This window comes from Phodopus roborovskii, unplaced genomic scaffold, assembly GCF_943737965.1.
Source record: "Phodopus roborovskii unplaced genomic scaffold, PHOROB, whole genome shotgun sequence".
In the NCBI taxonomy this organism is placed as follows: domain Eukaryota; kingdom Metazoa; phylum Chordata; class Mammalia; order Rodentia; family Cricetidae; genus Phodopus; species Phodopus roborovskii.
The window spans coordinates 850,609-864,994 of record NW_026125537.1 but is presented as its reverse complement, the minus strand read 5'-3'; the positions used below and the strand labels follow the sequence as shown (position 1 = coordinate 864,994).

The window sequence follows — 14,386 nt, the reverse complement described above, 5'->3', positions numbered from 1 at the left end:
CCTTCTATGCTGGTTATGGGTGGAGAGGGCAATGAGAGAGGGCTTCCATGTGCCTTGGTCCTAGGACTAGGTCTGGCAGGAAGGTAGGCAAAAGTAACTGGTGATTGTCCCCTTTAAGTGCATGGCACCAGTGAGTGCGACATGGTTTGTTCCCAACACCTACAGCAGACTTGGATGCCAAACCAGGTCACAGTCTGAGCCTTGTTGATAGAAAATGGTTATGGGGGTGAGCTACTAAGGAACATATGTAGGTATGCAGTGGCAGTTGTATGCCATGGTCAAAGTCCCTCAGTTTTGAGTCTTCATTGCTTATCTGGTTGGAGTAATGGGTCTAACCAAGGGTGCTGTAAGAACTCCGTCCTTGGAAAGTGCTGGACTTAGTACACACATGCAGCAGTAGATTATATGTTCTCCACCCCTGCCGTTGCTAACTGTTACACATGCTAACTAGCACTGCTTTGCCAGCTGTAGATTATGGCAGGGGCTCTTCCTAACATGAAGCCCACTGTTCCATTACATCATCCAAGGTTGGAGGATGCGATTTACAGGCATCATCAACAAGGAGCCAAGTTACCTGTGTCTTCTGATCATTAACTTTTACTTGTGAGAATACTCAAGAATTTGTAAAAATGAGATAGTAATGACCTCCTGTCACTATCACTTCATTTTAATAATCATTTATGTTCATCCTCAGAGAGAGAGAGAGAGAGAGGGAGGAAGAGAGACAGAGACAGAGAGTGTGCTCGTGAGCACATGTGCTTGCGTGTACATGAATGCACATTATGTGTGTATACATGTAAGAGGTGGCTGATGTTTGGTGATGTGTGATTTCCTCAATTGCTTCACCTTATGTTTTGAAACAGTCTCTCACTGAAACTTCATCTTACCAATTCAACAAGACAGGTTGGCAGCAAGTCCCAAATATCCTGTCTCTGCCTCTCCCCTAACCACTCCACCAGGGCTGATTGTATGTGCATGGGTGCCAGATCCTGTTCTCACATCTTCATGCTTGTGCAGCAATCACTTTACTCACTGGGTCATCTCCCCTCTCTTACTATTTTAATCCATTCCTTTTGGCTCCTCCCCCTTCTTCTTCCTCTTTCTTCACTCTCCTCCTCCCCTCCCTCTTTTTTGTCCTCTTCTGTTCTCCCTTGCTCCTGACTGAAGTATCTAAAGCAAACTTCAGACATATTATTCACCTATAATACCTATGGACTGCTATTGATTAAAAAAAACTTTAAATGAAATTAAAAACTCTTGTCAGACTTTAAAAGTAAGCAATATAGTTTTTAACATAATCTGACATCTAGATTTTGTATGTTCCTATTTAATCTTCTTAATAACTTTTGAGAATCATGAATATTGTTCCTGCCTTTTGATGACCATCAGAGTAAAGGGGACCCTGGTAATCCATGCACAGTCCCTACTCCAGCTTAAATGACGACCCTGTGATCCCTGTCTGCAAACTTTCTCCATTTCTTTACACCTTTGACAAATGTTTATTCTGCAGTACTTTGATGTTAGACAACTTAGAGGAACTTGGGATCCATTCTTTGTTGCTTTGGAGGTTAAAGCCAGACTATACTCTTGCTCTACAAAGCTTGGTCCAAGGTCCAGTGGCTTCTGCGTGGTCTGAGAGGTAGTTAGAAAGGCCCTGTTCAGCCCTGTTGAATTGCAATCTGTAGTTTAACAATATCCAAGGGATTTATTTGTATGTCCTTGAAAGGTCAAGAATGACTGACTAGGACCCTCTTCTCAGCCTTGGCCACACACTCAAATGCTCTGGGGCATTTTGAAAAAGTCCTATGCCTGCCCACTCAGAACAATGAAACCAGATCCCTGCCTGGTGTTTACAAGCTCTCTAGGCAAGGGGGATTGAGACCCAGAGTGATTGTTTTAAGGATACAGGATCTAAATGCAATGAAATCTCTAGCAACTACTGGGAACACAGTAGGCACTAAATTAATGCTATCCATTTACTTCTTTTTGCTCCCCAGCTAGGACCTCCTATAGAGTTGTGAGCTTAGGTGGCAGATTACCTTTCCCCTGGCCCAAAGGCATTCTTTGGTCATGAGAACCTTTGACTGGAATGTTGTTCTTTGCTGGGAAACCCTGGAATCATCAACTTGGGGCCTTTCTGTGGGAGGTCAGGTTGCAGAAAAACACGAGTGGGTCACCCTCCTCACTCATGACCCAGACATGCTGAGTTGGAGAGTTGCAAGTAGAAATGAATAAGTAAGGGAAAGCTTGGGCACATGAGCCCTTTTCTCCACAGCCAGATCCCTGACCAGCTCTCTCCTGCCAGGTGATGTAGTGGGGGCAGGTGCCACCAGACAAAGCTCTTAGGGTATAACTGTAGGTTGAGTCACCAGACAGGTGGGACAGGGCTCTGACCCTGAACTGTGGGCGCAGAGTATCCCGGCCCCAGTTCCTGCCCACTGCTGTGTACTGATGCCTCTAGGATTCAAAAAGAGTCCCACAGTGGAAGGAGTGGGATGGGATGAGGTCTCAGTCCCCAAGCTTCTTTGGGCCCCAGCTCATGAGGGAGGCAGGAGGTAGTCAGAGCCCTCCTGTAGGAGTCCACAGGGGCCAGGTCTGTTGGGAAGCTAGTAGTTCCTGTGGTTTCTCAATATGACCTTCAGCTCCATGAGAGACATCATTTGTTATGCATTACGGTGGGAGGATGAGGACGATGAGACACTTTCCAGAATCACACAGGGTGGTGGAGCCTAAGCAAATGTAACCCATGGGGTCCAAATGTTCCCAGACCTAGGCTATTATCAGGGTGGGAAGAAATGAGGTCAGAGTCAGGGGTTCAGACACAGCTGAGCTCTGCTCTTACTTTCAGTGCTTGCTGGGGTTCTAGGCAAATCTTTTCACTCCCTGTGTCTCTGATTTTCTCAGTCTTCTGGTCATACACTAACCTCACAGCGTAACTTCAAGAAGTCTAGATGATGAAGAGCTGCCCAGGGGCTGAGGAGAGTGTTTGATCAGTAAAGTGCTTGCCACACAAGCATGGGGACATGAGTTCAACCCCCAGCTCCCACATTAAAACACAGGTTTGTATTATGATCACAGCTTTGGAGAGGCAGAGATAAGAGGATTCCTGAGGTTTGCTGTCCATTAGTTTAGCCTAATGGGCACTGCCTCAAAACAAAAAAAAAAAAAAAAAAAAAAGATTTAATGGCTGCTGAAAAATAGCACCAGAGGCTTATCTCTGGTCTCCACATTTGCACACGTATGTACTTGTACACTGACATATGTACACACACACCTGCTAGGATATTGTGTCTGTTACATAAGAGATGGTGAGCAGCAGGCACATTGCACAGGAGCTCCCATGCCTCCCCATGGTGCTCTCAGCAGACCTAACTTACAGTGTTTCCTTTTGCTCAGTGTGGACATCTCTCTAAGACTTTTTTAGTTCCTGATATTTTGGGTAGCTGTTTCCATGTAGCAGAGGGCATGCTGATACCTGTCCTCTCTACTTCTCTACCATCTGCTGAGATGTTGCTACAGAGATAGGTACAGGGAATTAGTGAAGGCCTGAGTGAATGAAGCCCTGAGCTATTGCATATTGTTTTGTTTTTGGAGACAGGGGTTCTCTGTATTGCTTTGGAGCTTGGAGCCTGTCCTGGAACTCTGCAGACCAGGCTAGCTTCAAACTTACTGAGTTCCACCTGCCTCTGCCTCTGCTGGGATTAAAGGTGTATGCCACCAACAACACCAGGCTGCTAATGCATATTGTTTGACATGAGTCAGTCATGGAAAACTTGCAAAGCCTTCCTAATAGCATCAGGCTTGGAATTGGCAAAATCTTTCTTTGGTCTGAATCTGAATGTTGGCAGTTTATGCAAAAATTAGCAACTGCAGCTTTGTCCTCCTGGATGTTTACAGCCTGAGACTGCTCAGGGACAAACTAACTGCTGAGACTGACTAACACCTCTCCACACCACACACAATAAACATGCTGAGTTTCTGTACTGTTGCAGAAATGCATACAACCTACCTTTTCCATAGTTTCCATAGTTTGGCTGTCCTCTCTTTATTTCTTCACTGCCCCACTAGAGGTGGCAGATGGGCATTTCCAGGAAGGGCTGGAGCGTGGGCACAGTGAAACAGGAAATCAGAGGAGCATGAAGAGGGAGACTGGGATGACTCAAGGTGGCCTTGGTACTGAAGGAATCTTGGGCAGTGTTGGAAGCACTTAAGATCTCCTGGTTGAATGCAAGGTTTGTGGAAAGATCAAAGGGCAAGAACTGTCCTGACCAGGGCTGGCTTTCAAAACCTTTCCTAAATATAACATTCTCTGTCCTCAGAGGTTTGAGGTATTTGCCACTATCAAATAAGCTTCACATGGGAGGAGACAGAGGCTGGGAAAGGTGATGGTTAAGAAAGTACAGAGTTGGTTTTGCCTCTCAATTCTATCAGATGCTATCAGTTCAGAGCCCCTCTGAGCAGGGCTGAGACAGCACAGGGTGATCTGACCGATCCCAGCATTCAGCGCAGGCAGCCTGGAGAGAATCTGGGCAATAGGCTTCTGGGAATAGGAAGGAAAGGGGTGGCCCTCCTGGTTCTTCCAGGTCAGAGCAGAAAACTGGGTCTCAGTGATAGATAATTCAAAGTCCTAAACTTGCTAACAGGTTTGGTGTGGTCACTAGAGTTCTCATGATTTGAATTAACTGTCAGTGTTAAAACTCAGAAGTTTGAAGTGCAATGACCAGTACATTTGGCTTCTTTTAGAAATCATATGCACTGCAGAATGGTGGTGGCGCATACTTTTAATCCCAGCACTAGGGAGGCAGAGGCAGACATATCTCTGTGAGTTCAAAGCCAGCCTGATCTACAGAGTGAATTCTAGAACACCCAGGACAACACAAAGAAACCCTGCCTCAGAATAAAACAAACAAACAAACAAACAAAAAAAACAAAAACAAAAAGACAAAAACAACAAACAAACACAAAAGGAATCACATGTGGGTAGGAGCTGAGCTTGGGCTGCCCGCTGAGCTATAGTTCTTCCAGTCCTTGAAGCAGTTCAATTTCAGGATCTCAAAACAGAGGACATAGTAGAGGGTAGGTGTCACTCCCTGTCACCCCCTTTCTTGGTATAACCCTAGTTAACTTCTAAGACTTTGTGGGCCTCTGTTTCCCAACCTATGGCGGATAAATTTAGACTCAAGAAACCAATGACTGAGAACAAGATCTGAAACCTTCAAGGTACCTTCCCAGAGCCTATTGAAGACCCCCATACCTGGCCCCTGCCTCATGTTCACTGAGGTAGAAGAAGCAGCTCCTTCATGGGTCCTTGAGTCTCTTGCACAGTCAACAACATGAACAGACTGATTTATAGAATCAGCTCCTGAGCCCAGATTGTAACCTTCAAGCTCAGCCTCGTTGTCCCAGCCAAAGAAGGTTAGCAAGAACTGTTAGCAAGGCAATTGTCAGGGGCAGAGAGTCTTCCTTCAGGCCTGAGCAGAGAATCCAGACAGCTCATGTGAACTCCTAAGTGCTCACAGACACACAGACACACAAGCACATAGACACACATGCTCACACACACACACACACACACACACACACACATGAACACAGATATACATCATGTATGTACACACATGCATACAGACACACATGCACACACACAGACACAGAGGGAGAAGGGGAAGGGAGAAGGAGGGGGAGAGGAGCTATGTCTGGTTGGGAGAAGGAAGGATGGAGACCATGGTCAGAGAGGACGTTGGACACTATACTTGTCCATGCCTGGGCTGGAGCAGCCCCAAGCTTGGAGGTATTATCTCTAGGGTCCATCACAGGCAGTGGGAGCCATAGTTAAATTTAAGTGAGCGTCCTCACTCCCCATGAGCACCAACATTTTCCATCCCTTTTATGGATTTCTGAGGAATGATAAAAAACAGCTGTTTTGGCTTGGGAGCCCGTGAAAGAAGGGAAGGTGGTCCAGCCTTCTCCAGGGAAATCAGTGCCTGCTTATTTGTTTTGCCTCCCAGACTTTCCTGCCGGCACCAGGATGTGTGTGTTCAGACCCTCCCTCTTCACTGCAGTATTTTTTTGGGGGAAGATTTCTGGAGATGCTCAAGCCCCTGGCAACAGGTCCTTGGTCAGGCAGGTTCTGTACTTCCCTCTTCTGAGAAAAATAGGTCTTGGAGCCCCTGTGCCTAGGAGGACCCATGGCATGGTTAAACAGTATGCTGTAGGCCATGGGCTGGCACAATGTCTGGCATAGCAATGTCACCTGCCAGTCCTCTTGCTTGCCTTTTGGACCATCTGTGGGTTAGAACTTCCCTGTGAAGCAAATGGCCTGGCTACCACTCCAAACCTGCTTTTAATGTTCTATTCTTTTTACTCTGGATAATCTTGACCCTAGGAGCTCAGGCTCATAGGCCAATAGGGCCTCACAGCAACCTTAAGACTAAGTTATAGCATTATTCCATGGGTGGTAGCCAGAAAACAGGAGGGTCTCATTCAAGACCCTCCACCCCCCATGCTTGTAGATTAGTGTAAGGATTTGCAGGTGGTCTGTGGAACCCTGCCAGGAATACCCCAGCAATACCACCTTCTGCAGCAGCTTAGGAAGGGTTGCAGCCATGACTGACAAAGTGCCTACTTGACTTAGTACTTACCTGTGTCTTACACTCGGAGGAAGGCTTCATTTCACCATGGTCACATGTGCCTGTGATCCTAGCACTGGGGAAAGGGTGTCAGGGGAAATCACTAGTCCAGGCCAGCCTGGCCTACATAATAAGAGCCTGTCAAAAATCCAAGAGTTAAGAATACAGCTTAATAGCAGAGCACTTGGCTGGTGTACACAAAGGCCTGGGTTTGATCATGCCCACTGATACCCACACCCACACTGATACCCACACTCTGAAGCATCAAGGATTCAGGTAGCAGAAAAGCAGCCATGAATGCATACCATGTATCTTTTGGCCCCTGGAAGGCTCACTTCTTATCTTCAGCTTCCACAAAACCCACACGAGCGGGGGACATGCTAATGTTCCAGCAGGGAGCTCAGCCTACCCAGAGACCCTTCTGTATGATGAGCAGGCAAAGAAACCTTCACCCCAGACAATACCCTGTCGATATGTGACAGCATCAGCACCCTAGGTCTGCAAGCTGCTTTGAAGAGTCACTATGTGTCCAGAGCTGTGAATATGTATAGGGATAGAACTATGTCCCTGGAACTCTAGGCACCTGCGAATTCAAGTGGTTTTCTTCTTGGGACTCCACAGATGTAGTGAAGTTAACAATCTTGAGATGAGATCATCCTGGATATGGGGTAAGTCCTAATGCCAATGACTGGCATCCTTATAAGGAGAGGTAGCTTCGAGACACAGGCAGGGAAAGGCCCGTGAAGATACAAGGAGAAAGGAGGGAGGATGTGTTGATTCCTGAAATGCCAAGGTCCACAACAGCCACATAAAACCTGAAGAAGTGAGCCAGTTAGGGGTTTTGCCCAAATCCTCAAAGGGAACACAGGATTTCATTGTCTTGATTGTGAACTTCTTGAACCAAGAGAGGATAGTTTTTGGTTTAAGCCATGACATTTTTTGTAATTTGTTTCACTAGCTCAAGAAAACTAGTAGGCTGCACAAAGAATAAACAATTCTAAACACACTGTTCTTGTGTTTGAGATGTTTGCAAATTGTGTGGCGTATGATAAACCTTTTGATGGAGCCAGAGCCCCAGAATTCTCAGGCTACGATGAAGAGGGAGGTGGACCATGAGGTAAGTAGCCTGCTGGGAAGGGTACTGTGCCTTTGTGTGCGTTCGTGCATATGTGTGTGTGTGTTAGGGGGCAGGCATGGTGATACAAGAGAAACAGAAATGAGAGTGGCTATTGGGGACTGTGGGAGACTAGATTATATTCAAATTCTTTATAGACCCCAGTGGGCCTTGAAGCTCTCTGCCTTTACTCAGGAGCAGGGACTGTGCAGAGTGCAGGCCTGGTGTCCAGGGATATCAGAGTAGAATTACTCCTATCTGTCCAAGGAAAGAGTCATGGAGATAATGCCTTAGCCCAGAAATGCTGGTCATGGAGGCACAGAGGATGGGACCAGGAGTCTTCCCAGCCTAGGGGCATGGATTTGGCTTTGTGAGACTGGTGGTGGTGGTGGTGGTGGATGAACTGCCCTGAATACTGTGATGTGGCCATGGGTATATAGGATACTGGAGTGTGGTGGCCAGGGACAAGCAATGGTGTGTGTGTGTGTGTGTGTGTGTGTGTGTGTAAAGGAGGGAGGAGGGGGGAGGAGGGAGGGGAAGGGCAGTTGCCTGAACTCCTACTTAGAGCTCAGCCAAAGGTCGAGAGAATGATTCTGCTGTATGGCAACTTCTACCATGTTTTGTGAGCAAACCAGTGGAGGGAGCAGACAGGAATTTAGGTTGTTACTCTTGTCTAGGAACCTAGAGAGAAACTGCTCATGGCTTCAGGGTATGTGAATAAGGGTATGTGATAAGCTTAAAGTAAGGCTCAGCCTGCTAGGACCTTACAGATGCATGGATGGCCATGCACAGACCATGCCCATGTGCTCACATATATATGCAGCTAGATTCAGGCAGTCACGTGTATACAATATCCATGTGCATAGTCACATACATGCAGACAAGTGAATGGATAGCCATGCACAAACCACACTCCTTTGCATACACATCTAGATACATAAAGGACCATGCATAGAATATACCCATGTGCTTACACACTCATCTCCACAGGCAGATGCATGGAAAATTACACATAGATCACACCCATGTGTACATACATACAAACTGAGGAACAGAACTCATTCACATGTTCAGATATCACAGAGACACATGCACTCATGTTACACGTGGTTGCATATTAGAAATGTACATGGATTAGAGCACACAGGGGCACCTGAGGACATAGGTATGTACACACAAGCTTCCAGAGGCTCCTGTTCCCTAATCCTCTGCTCTTTACCTCTCACTGCCTTCCTCTTTCTCTTTCCCCTTGGTAAACTCTGGCTCAAGTTCACTAGACTCCTTTTTTACAAGGAGGGTGGCTTTTATCCTAGAAGGGCTAAGAAGAACAAATAAAAACAAAAGTCTGGAGACCCAAAGAATCATAGGGATGGCTGAGCTAGATGGGCAATGTCCAGTGTCATGCTAGGGCAGGTGCCTGGTAAGACTGCCTCTCAGGCACTCGGAGAGATGAAGGTGGCATAACCATGTGACACAGACAGATACTCAGCAACACACACACAGATACCCATGTATTGGTATGCATGGGTGCAGGCACATACACACAGATCCATACTGGCACCCACATACAGCACACATACATATAAGCACACAGTCAGGGACATGCAGAGATATTCCCCCCTCCCACCCCGCAACACTTAGCCTCTTACACTCCTGTACTCACAGACAGACAGTAACACAGACAGACACAGAGACACACTGCCAACAGAAAAAAAAAAAAAAGCTACATCAAGGAGACACCAGACACAGAGACATACAGCCAGGCTGATGCTGGTCTAGAGTGGAAAGAAAAGAAGCTTTTAGCATAGCCTGCCTGCTCCAGAACCCAGACATCACAGCTTTGCAGTCCCCCTAGGAGCCTTCTGCAATGCCAGGAGAAATTCCTAGGTTATTAGCTAAATTCAGACACAAACATTCCTGTCTTCTCTCCAGATGTACTCTCATGAAAGCCACACAGCCCTCAGGCTGCTGCCCAGCCCTCACCCTTGGTCCCCTCCCTGGGTTCTGAGGAATGCTGCCCGGTGACTTGGCTGGAGAGGAGGTGATCAGAAGGGTACAGAAGTTTGCAAGGGTCACACTGGGGATAGCAGTGGCTCGGGGCTCTGTACATAGCTGTGAAATGGTTCTGGTGGGCAGCTGGGCTTTGGCAGAGGAGGGGCTCCCTGAGGTAGGATAGGAATGCTGCTGAGAACTGGACTGACAGGGTGCTGGAGTGCTTTGAGAGGACTGGGCACAGGCTAGAAGCCCTGAGTTCAAACTCATGTCCATGCCAGAAGGCTCAGCTCAGCATAGGTCCTTGTAAAGCTGGGCACTTGCTTCTGTCCCTGTGGCCACAGGAACCACTTTTCAGAAATAGAGTGTGTCAATGACTCTGTACTGTCTACCCCTCTGCCTGGGACACCTGTCCCTTGACTCTGCAGTTAAAGGTCCCTTTCTCAGACAAGCGCCCTCACCCTTCCTTAGTTTACTGTTGATTTCTTCATGTTACTGGTGTCTATCCCAAATCTAGACCAGAAGTTCTTTGAGGAAGAACGGAGGTCTACTTTTCAGAATCAGAGGTCATTGTTTGGCAAGTGTTCAGCAACAGTAGGACCTGTCCATCCTCATGTGCTACATTAAAGTCTGCCAGCCTTCAGTTTCTGTAACTAGAAAATGGGTTGGAATTGCATTATTTTCCACACAGGTCCTGTGATAAGAGCGAGATGATGGGAATGAAAGGACTTTGAGGACCTCTTCTCTTCCCTCCTTTGAGAGCTTCATGACATTCTTTTTAGACCCCGGGGAAAGCTCAGGGACAACCTATGCTTAGACCATCAGGGCTCTTTAGTCACATGCCTGGAAGCTATAGGTGACAGAGAATTATCCTGAACCCTTTAGCCACTTTGAATGAAATGACTGAAATTCTACTGTTTGGTGGCAGCAAACGGTGTTACCTCTTAAACTCATTGAAATATGGATTATCAACTGTCAAAGAGGTGTCAGCCAGGTCTGTCTTAGAGACACCACCAGCCTTGTAAGATAGTTGTCTTCAGATCCAAGTCAGCAAAACATCATCCTATATTACCACAAGGATGCTAGGCCCACAGAACACTGGTTCTGAGATACCCGAGACAAGACAAGTTTTGTATTTTCAATCTATTGCAGTAGCTCATGTCCCCAAGAAGCCCCAACTTCCCCAAAGGACAGTAGCTGTCCCTATACACTCTGTCTCCTGTGCGGTAGGCTATCACATGTGATTTTATGTTGCTAGGTTTTTATTTCTCCCTCTACCCCCAGTCTGCATTCTCTCACAAAGACAGATGACAGCCCTGGAATGAAATAGGAAACAGTACCTGTGATGATGATGGTTCCCATGATGATGTGAAGTCCCAGGAATTTGTTGGTGACTGTATGGTGGGAGTTTGCAGCTGTGGGCAGATGTGCTGGGCCTGAGGCACAGGCCCATCCTCCTTTTGCCTGGACAAGGCCTGCTTTACAAGAGGCAGCTCATTATGTTGGAGATATATGTCCTGTCATAAAGTGCTTAATATTCTGCTCCTGATTGCATTAGCAGATACAGACAGCTGTTTATACTCATCACTCTCCCACTGAAGTCTTTGGCAGGACCTACTGGGCAGTTACAGGTGTTTCTTGGTGGTCTCTTCTGACATCTAGGACCACATAGCTGTCACCCCTCCAGCTCTCCAGGGAGAGAGATGAGTAAGCAGGGACCTATGTGATGGCCTCCTGAGGGTTCAAAGTGTCCAGTATTGAGTCATTTTTTTCTAGCTGCCTGAGGAAGCCTTCCTGTTGAGTGCTAGCCATCAACTCATTTGATCCTCTTAGTAGCTATCCAAAGAGGGGTTGTTAGTATTGTTCCCATAATGCATAGCAGGGAACACATTCATTCATTCACTCTTTTATAAGTCCTCCTGGTAACAGTGGGTTTGTGAAAGGTAGGGATACTGAGATGAACAAGACACAGTCAATCTCTTAGGGACTCATGACTAGTGCAGAAGGGAAGTGACAGTGACATAGCCACCCTTGGGGTGTCTGCCTCCCAGGGAATGCTTGCTATATGAGGTGCTGGTTCCAAGAGCCACATCAGCCTCAGCTTTAGAGTTCATGAGAGGATTGCTCCCATTTTGGTTTTGAGGCTTGGAAAATTTCCAATTAAATTCTGTTCCAGCCACCTGTTTCACCCCACCATTCCTTACCACACTGCCATACACCATAGATGTTTGTTTGTGCCACTTCTGCCTATGCAGTAACCATGTCTGTTCCCAACTTCCTGCCATCCTACTAGAGTCCCAGTGTTGCTTAGGCAGAAGTCTGTAGTACCAGGTGACATCTGTCTTTATTGTAAACCAGTCAGGGAAATCCTTGTCCCATTTGACAGAGACCTCTCTTAGCCTCCCTTGTCCCCACAAGTGACCGGTCTGAATCCATGACCTTCTCTTCTTTGAGGGCTGTGGGGCAGAAGGAAGGAGCCCCAATGAACTTGTTTTTCCTGACCTGAAGGTAAGTGGGTAAGATGTTGGGAACAGTCATTGTTTGACCATGTGATAACAGACAAAACCAAGCTAACCAACCAACCAACCAGCCAGCCAGCCAGCCAACCAAGACAGCCAGCCAACCAACCAAGAGAGCCCATAGAGGGAGGCAGAGCAGAAACAAGTTGGTTGAGGTTTCTGTGAATGCCATATGGCCTCCCAGAACCACACTGGAGTTCTAACGAGGGAGGAAAGGCATACATACTCTTCTGCTTTTCTCACTGCTCTCCACCCTCTGCCTCTTGCACTGGACACATGATGATGGGTACTTGATGGGTCTCCTTCCTCTTCTTGCCTCTGGCCTTGCTGGGCAAACTGCAGTTCATTTGTGTAACTTTACCCATGGAATTCATTGCCCCCTGCCTCTGAGCATCCATAGTATACCCCTAACACACTTGACTTGTTGCAGCCCTCAGCACAGGGGAGTCTCTCTGCATCCTTGTCTGGGGGGGCCTTGGGAGGAGGGACTGTGGTAGTTCAGGTGACAGTCAAGGTTGGAGGAAGTGGGCTTGTGGGACAGTGGATGTAGGAGCAGCCCCAGGAGGTGTGAGCAAAGCCTGGAGTGTGCTCACTGGGCCCCTGCTGACTTTGTGAGCCGTGATGGAGTGTCCTGACATTTGTTGTTGAGAGAACTATAGGGGGAAGCCCATGGGCCTGTACAACTTCTTTCAGCTATGGCTCAGGCTGCCTCTTTGCAGGGCGGTAGGTGGCAAGCCAGATGCTTGGCTCCAGGCAGTGAACAGATCCTGCTTGTCCTGGCATGGCTACCCTGGAATGGGGTCAGAGACCATTTTCTCTGTGAAGCTGGGACTAGGGCTGGGGCCCATTAAAAGAAAATGGCCCAAGCAGAGCCTGCTGCAGAATGAAGTCACGAGGGAAAATACTCAAGCAGAACAAGACTGCTTCTGCAAAGGACCCTCTGCCTGTCAGCATCCCTGGGCCATTCTGCTTCTCACCTCCCATGACCTGCCCACACAAGCGCTTAAGGACTGCTTACATCACCCATCAAAAAGAAATGTTACAGAGACCCAGCCATGAAGGGCCAGGGATCTGATATCCTACTTCCTTGAGTAGATGGAGTCACTACCTACCTACCAGGCTGAGAATCAGACTCCTTCAACTCTGTGTGCCTAGGCACAGTCCAGTAAGTGAGCATTCAACTAGCATTTAGTTGAGCAGCTTCTTTGCTTCTCTGATCACTGTGGTGGCCTTGGGTTATACCTACAGATAGATGAGATGCTAGGGGTGGGGCTGGGCTCCTCACTAGGCAACAGGATGATGACAATAGTATCACCTAAGGGAGAGAGAGCTATGAAGGACATTGCATCCCTGTAAGCTATTTCTCATCAACACCATGCAATGGGCCCCTTTTTGGGACATGGCAGGTACCAAGCTCCTAAGGCCCATGCTGGCATTTTGACCTTGGCTGTTTTGCTTGGTATGCAGATGGCTTCAGTGATACAGGCTGGCACTGCATAGAAGTGTGGACAAAGTTGTGTGGGGAAAAACAAGGCAAAAGCTGAAGTGACCTTAAAGAATGATCACAACAGGCTGCTCAGGAGGTAGAGGGATAGGTCTCAGGCTCCAGGAACATCTGTTGAGGGTTCAGAGCACATGCGGGGGTGTCCAACATTCTGATATTGCAGCAGTTGAGTTTACCCCCCATCAGAATTAAAACAGAAACAAACAAACAAACAAACAAACAACCCCCCCCAAAAAACCCTAAAAGGCTTTAAGCACATTTATCATCTTCTTTTGGGCTATATTGATAGTTTGCTTGGCTGCATGGGGTCCAAGGCCATGGATTAGACATGCTTGCAAGTAACATTTAGTAGGTCGAGCTAATGCAGGGTAGGGCAGCAGACTCTGGGTCACTAGCTGCATGAGGTGGGTTTCACTTTGGAGATGAAGAGATTCTTAAGTCTTGCTTGAGTGGGGATGAGGTGGGGTTGCCCATGCAAGCATCTCAGCTTCTTTTGGTTGCCCCTGTCAGAGAACATGCTGCAAAGCTGTACACAAGCACCACAGACCATGGGTCCTCAGTCCTTATTTAGAACTGGAGACTAGAGCCCTGTAGCAAAAGACTTCTCAGGAGACCCTGCATGCTTCAG

The 14,386-nt window shown here is 47.4% G+C and overlaps 1 protein-coding gene across 3 annotated transcripts in view; it reads right to left on the bottom strand.

The window, feature by feature from the left end:
• Positions 1-14,386, bottom strand: part of Rps24 (ribosomal protein S24) — a 1,129,312-nt gene that overhangs the window by 427,756 nt on the left and 687,170 nt on the right. The gene's annotated exons all lie outside the window — the stretch shown is intronic.